A 6402-nucleotide genomic window follows, 5' to 3' on the forward strand; every position below is an offset into this window, starting at 1 on the left:
GGCGCCCCAACACCCACCACCCCGCCTCGGGAGAGGCACCCTAGGCCTCCCCGGCGGCCGCAGGGCTGGTCCGAGAGCCGCCGATCCCGCCAGCTCCTCTCCGGGACTGAGGGCGCACGGTCCCCACGCCTGTCCCCTTTCAGCGCGGAGCGGAGCCATGAGAATTCAGGAAAGAACAACGTCACTTGCAAAGTTCTACAGTTTGCAGAGCAGGTCCGCCAAGTCGTCTTGCTCCTCTGAGTCTCCCTGGCTCTCCATTTCACAAAGGATGAAATGAGAGCCGCAGAAAACTTAATGGGCCCGCTTTAGCTAATAGAGGTAAGGAACGAGGCCGCGAGCACAAATCTTTGTCCTCTTGTTTCAAGAACTTTAGTCGGATTCCCAGCGCTAGGCCTTATTCTTTGGGGTCTTTCTCGAATGGAACATCTTGAGATGTCTGTTATGTAGGAGCGAGATGCTGAAGACAGAAAGATGAACAAGAGTCACTCTGTGACCTTAAGGAACTCACAGCTGAGTGAGAAACAGAAAACAAAATTATAGATTAAAATTTGATGTAAACCACACTGTTCTAAACACGGAAATGGAGTCAGTAACGTGCTCAAAGTCTCAGGACTATCGTGATGCCGCCAGGATTTGAACCCAGACAGTCTGACTCCAGAGCCCACCCACACATAACCACTATGCTAAACTGCCCCCCACCCCGCCCCCCTTAACTCTATAGCCTTAAGTGGGAGAAAAATGCAGATCACAAAACAGCATGTATAGTATGCTCCCAATTATAATACATATACACACAGAAAAAAAAAAAGACGAGAAGAATATATGTCAAAATGATGGGTGATTTTTGTTTTCTTCACTTTTTTTATAAGCTCTACATTTTCTGCACTGAATATGAATTTTATAATAAAAAAACAATAAATGTTATTAAAGTACAGCTTGAATGCAAAGCTTCCAAAAGATGATGATGCTTGAGTTTGCCCTAAAGGAAGAGAAGGCTTTAGTCAAGTGGGAAGGCTATGAGGGGCCCCCTCCTCCCCCAAAGAGAACTGGGTACCCCTGGGGCGGAATGCCATGCCAGGACAGGACAGCGGAAACTGCAGGGAAGTCCGTCTGTGTGAAAGGAGTGGAGGAGGGAAAGCGTGTGGGCACGAGGCCTCAATGGCATTTCTTGGGAAGTCCTTCAAATAGAGAATTTCAAACCCCCCAATATTATCCTGAAGTCTTCCTTCAGGGATTAATTCCCTTGGGGATATAAGAAAGCAGTCCAGGAATTGGCTGAGATTCTTGAAGGTTATTACTATGTTATAAATCTTTTTTTTTTTTTAATCTTTGGAAGTGAAAAGGCTGAGTGTAGGACATAAGATGCCATCAATAGATTTGGGTCAGAAAGGTACAAAGGATTGGGTGAAAATCACTGAAAATGGGCTGTTACCATGCACATTTTCATTAATCTGGCCCCGTTTCATAACCCAGTTTTGCTCTCACTCAGATCTGAGCCTGCAAAGACAGTTCATCACTTGCGCCATGCTGCCCATCTCTCTGAGGTCCCTGGGCACACCACTTCTAATATCAGCTTCGGCTTATTAAAGCACTAGATTTTCAGGTTGTGGATGGCAGGTCTTATCCTCCACATCCAGCCTAGGCTTCCCAAAGTGCCCCGGTTACCCTTTCCTTGCTGGAGTGCACAGCCAAGTTCACTGCTCTCCACGCTCCTGGCCCCAGCCCTTGCAGACACATCCCTGACTTTCTGACCCCCGCCCCCGAAGCTGCAGCATTCCAGTGCACAGAAGGCAGATATGCAGCTTCTCCGCAGATCCAAGGTCCACGCTGGAAATAGAGGGGCCTTTGCTCACGTCATTGCATGAGATTCACCATCTGCCACTTAAGCAAGAGAGACTCGGGGATGTTAAATGTGAAAACACGGCTCTTGCTTTGGCAATTGACTGTAATTTCAGGGTGAAGACCACAGCTAGCACGTTAACTCTAGGACCTGGGTTACCAATATTAGGGATCTGGGCTAAGATCGGTCTAATAAGCGGTGAACCCATCTTCATAATTCTCTTCCCTTTAGCTCTGTGCATGCACAGACCACAGACAGCAGGATCCAGCCCAGCCTGTCTCAATCTGGGGTTGACCCGGCTGTTTGACAGGTGGGCGAGAGCAGAAACCAGGGAGTGGGGAGAGCTGAAGTGACTGCTCCTGCAGTCGGCGGGCCCCCTCTTAGCCGTCCTTCTCTTTCTTTGCCTTACAGGTGAATGGGAAGGCAGACAAACCATGGGGAGCCTGTGTGGAAATCTTCAAAAATTTGAAGTGTCCTTCTGACTGAGGCTGAAGAAGGGAAAACACTTCCTGGTTTCTCCTTCTTGCCGACTTCTTAGCAAGCAGTCGAGGTGTCTGGAGGTGTCTGGAGGTTGTCTTTCATCCGATTGTCTCTTTAATGTAATTTATGGTAATTTGGATTTGTTCACCTGTCTTCTGGTGGCTGTGCCCATTTTATGTGTTGCCCTCCCACACTCCCTCCAACCGCCCAGTGATTCTTGGACAGAGGCGGGGATGGAGGAATTGGGTTTCATGCTTCCTTCTATTCCCCACAGCACTCAGCCCAGGGTCTTAGACACGAACTCTCCTGAACTCTAGGCCCATCTATCCAATAGCATACCTTATATCTCCACCAACATGTCTGTAAATAGTGCCAACTCAACCCGTTCTCTGTCCTCACCCACCACCAGCGGGAAACCTGCTCTTCCCCATCGCTGTTAATAACATCCTTTCAGTGGCTCAGGTCAGAAATTTTGGTGTCATGTATACTTCTCCTTCCTCTCACCCCCACATCGAGTCCATCAGAAAATCCTCTCGTGGTCAGCCCTCTACTGCACTCCAGCCGCATCGGCCTCCCTGCAATTTCTCGAACACACCAGGTGCGCTTCAGCCTCATGGCCTTTGCACTGGATAGTCCTCTGCTCGATCGCTCTGCCCTCTTGGCATAGTCTTTGCCTAAACATCCCTTCTCAATGAATCCCACCCTGCAACGCTATTTAGACGGTGAGTTTCTCCCATGCCAGCCCCTCCAATCTCCCTTGTTCTGCTCATTTTTTTTTTTCACATGGACTTACTTCTAGAGAGCTGTATAATGTGCTTATGTACAGTTTTCCGCATATGTGTCTCTGTTTATTTTTCAGTATAAGTCCTCCCTACCAGAAAGTAAACTCCACAAGACTCAGAGCATTGTGTTTTGTTCACCCATGCATCCCGGAAACTTAGTGCCTGACACAATGTAATTGTTTAAGGAACAAATAAACATTGGTTTGAAATGAATGGTGGTCACAAGCCCACACATTTCCCTAGGAAGCCATGCTCCTTCCATAGCTAGTCTGGCTTCTTTGCATCTGCTGCAGGGACATAAGGAGCTATGGATCTGCTGGACGCACAGGAAGAGGGAACAAAATTAAATGGGGTGAAGAGAATGAGAAGACAAGTCACAGACTAGGAGAGAAATCTTTGCAAAGACATCGCTGATAAAGGACCGGTATCCGAAATACAAAAGGAACTCTTAAAACTCAACCATAAGAAAACAAACAACCCAAATGAAAAATGGACAAAAGACCTGAACAAATAGCTCGCCAGATATACACATGGCAAATAAACATATGAAAAGATGCTCAACATTGTATCATTATGGAACTGCAAATTAAAACAATGAGCTACCACCGCACACCTAGTAGAATGTTCAAAACTCAGAGCACTGATAACACCAAATGCTGGCGAGATGGAGCAAGAGGAACTCTTATTCATTGCTGGTCAGAATGCAAAATAGTACATTCACTTTGGAAGATAGTTTGGCAGTTTCTCATGAAACTTAACATACTCTTACCGTATAATCCAACAATTGTGCTCGTTGGTATTTACCCAAAGAAACTGAAAACTTATATACGCACAGACGCAGATGTTTATAGCAGCGTTATTCAGAATTGCCCAAACTTGGAAGCAACCAAGATGCCCTTCAGTAGGTGAACAGATAAATAAATCAGCGCATCCAGATGATGGAATATTATCCAGTGCTAAAATGAAACAAGCTATCAATCCATGAAAAGACAAGGAGAAACCTTAGATATTACTAAGTGAAAGAAACCAATCTGAAAAGGCTACATACTATATGATTCCCACAATATAACAGTCTGGAAAAAGCAAAACTATGGAGAGAGTAAAAAGATGAGTGGTTGCCAGTAGCTGGAAGGAGGGAGAGATGAATAAGTAGAGAACAGAGGATTTTTAAGCCAGTGAAAATACTCTGTATGGAACTATAATGATGGACACGTTATCATACATCTGTCCAAACTCATAGACTGGACCCTAATGTAAACTATAGACTCTGGGTGATAATGACCCCTCAGTGAAAATTTATCGATTATAGTAAATGTAACATTATGGTGTTGACAGTGGGGAGGACTATGCATGTGCGGGGATGGGGGTATATGAGAACTTACAGTACTTTCTGCTCAATTTTGCTATGAACATAAAACTAGCCTTAAAAAGTCTACTAAAAAAGTAATAAAAATGGGCCATAGGTCTTTCCAAGCAGTAAATTTGTAGGCTCTGACTAGCTATTTCTCACCTACCCAAAGAAGCCCCTGGCCTCTGTCAGAGAAGGGGCTTTGTTCTGGACCAACCCTCATCTCAACATCTCAGCATCATGGATGGCCCCAAGTGGGAAGAACGCCCTGAAGGATGCTCTGCAGATGTCCTGGACTAGTTCCTTTCATGCTCAACTAGAGAACAGGGCAGGGACATATAGGAAACACTTCCTGTTGCTGCCCCCACCTCCCAGTCCCAAAGTCCCAGGCAAAGCAGGACCCTGTAATCCACTGACATGCTGCTGGGCCTTAGGGGTGAGGGGTGGAGAAACGGAGATGTAGAACAGCTGGGATAGATGACCCCAGTAGGAGCAGGGCTCCAGCCTCTCTCTAGAAGCCAAGACCAAACAAGTCACCGGTTTTCTCTCCTTTCTTGCTCCCTCCAGTATTTTGCAGATCAGACCTCCTAGCCCAGTGCTTCCGTCCTAAGCACAATTCACATCCAGGCTTGAGCCTGATTTTTTGTTACCCCCATCTCTGCTCCAGGAAACATATTTTTACTCCTGCTTCTCATGGGCACTTAAGGACCACAATAGGGCTCTCTGGAATAGTAATAGTCACCGCTCATTTAGCACTAAGAGATTTACATGTATTATCTCAATTAGTCCTGACAGTATTCCTATGAGATAGGTACTATTGTGCATGAAATCAAGCTACTTGCCCAAGGTAACGTGGCTAGAAGATGGTGTCAGGATTTGAACCTGGGTCTTTCTAACACAAAAGTTAATGTCTACTGCCAGGAGGAGTAAGGAATGCTCAAAGGACCCCAGGCGAAGGCATGACTAAAATCCAGCCACACTCCCCTTGCCAAACTGTGTGTCCTGGCCTAGAAAGGAATCAGGCCCAAAGATGGGACTCTTGTCTGTAGTTTACACAAAGGTGCCGATTCTGCTGGCCGCAACATGCATATGTGCAAGAAACAGGTGAAGCCAGGACCACGTGTGAGTGTTCCCTTACGACAGAGGAAAGAGAAGGGAGTGGAAAGCCCCTTTTACAGTACCTTGGAAAATGAAGAGGCAGAAAGTGTTATGTCCATTACCGTGTAGGTAGGCATGGCTTCCAAGGCTCTCTCCATCTCCCTGACTGTTTGCTCTACAGCTACTTTGTTTTCCTGGCCAAGACTGGTTCCAAATCCTGATTCCTGACTTCCAAGTGCTTTTCACTAGACTAGTTTAGGAAAGACTGCATGTGGGAAGAGGAGAATTCCTATAGGCAGAGTTAAATTATAGCTTAAACTGAGCAAGATTTCACCAAAGTCACCCTTCCCTGGGTGGCTAGCAAGAGAGAGCCCAGGAAAATCTTCCTAAGCTGGTTACAGCTACCAGAAAGGCTCATCATAGTCTTACTTATATTTTTCTTCTTTCTCTTCATTGTCAACCATGGAGGAAAGGATGAGAGGAAAAAATATATTAGGAGACAACTATTACATTTTCCTGTTCAAATTCACCATGTAGCATTTAAAATAATCCCACTAACAGAGCTGCAGACCAAATACATTATACTCGGTGCAACATCACCATTGCCCACATTATCCCCTCCTAAATTTTATTCTTGAGAAAGTAATGCTGTCCTTAACATGCTGATATTCATTTTAATTCCTAGGGAATGTGGTCAGCCTGAGGGGTACATGTGGTATGGGGAAGGGCAGTCCCCAATCTTGACCTGGCGGGTATAAGGGGAGACTTAAGAGTCAGCCTAATGTGCCAGCTTTGGGATTTGTAGGGGTGAGGCCCTTGTCAGCTCCTCTCTGGCCACCACGCCCTTCACCACC

At 46.0% G+C, this 6402-nt stretch overlaps 1 protein-coding gene and 1 long non-coding RNA gene across 3 annotated transcripts in view; one reads left to right on the forward strand and one right to left on the reverse strand.

The window, feature by feature from the left end:
- The window catches only part of PEBP4 (phosphatidylethanolamine binding protein 4), a 190888-nt gene that overhangs the window by 134148 nt on the left and 50338 nt on the right, over positions 1–6402 (reverse strand). The window lies entirely within an intron of this gene.
- LOC107195391 lies at positions 7–4583 on the forward strand. Of its 2 annotated transcripts, XR_003045264.1 has the most exons (4): positions 7–318; positions 2072–2150; positions 2252–3042; positions 3180–4583. It is a non-coding gene; the product is annotated as an uncharacterized LOC107195391 (long non-coding RNA). The 2 variants fall into 2 exon arrangements; XR_001516520.2 differs by lacking the exon at positions 2072–2150.

Source organism: Pteropus alecto, unplaced genomic scaffold (assembly GCF_000325575.1).
Source record: "Pteropus alecto unplaced genomic scaffold, ASM32557v1 scaffold160, whole genome shotgun sequence".
NCBI classification, from domain to species: domain Eukaryota; kingdom Metazoa; phylum Chordata; class Mammalia; order Chiroptera; family Pteropodidae; genus Pteropus; species Pteropus alecto.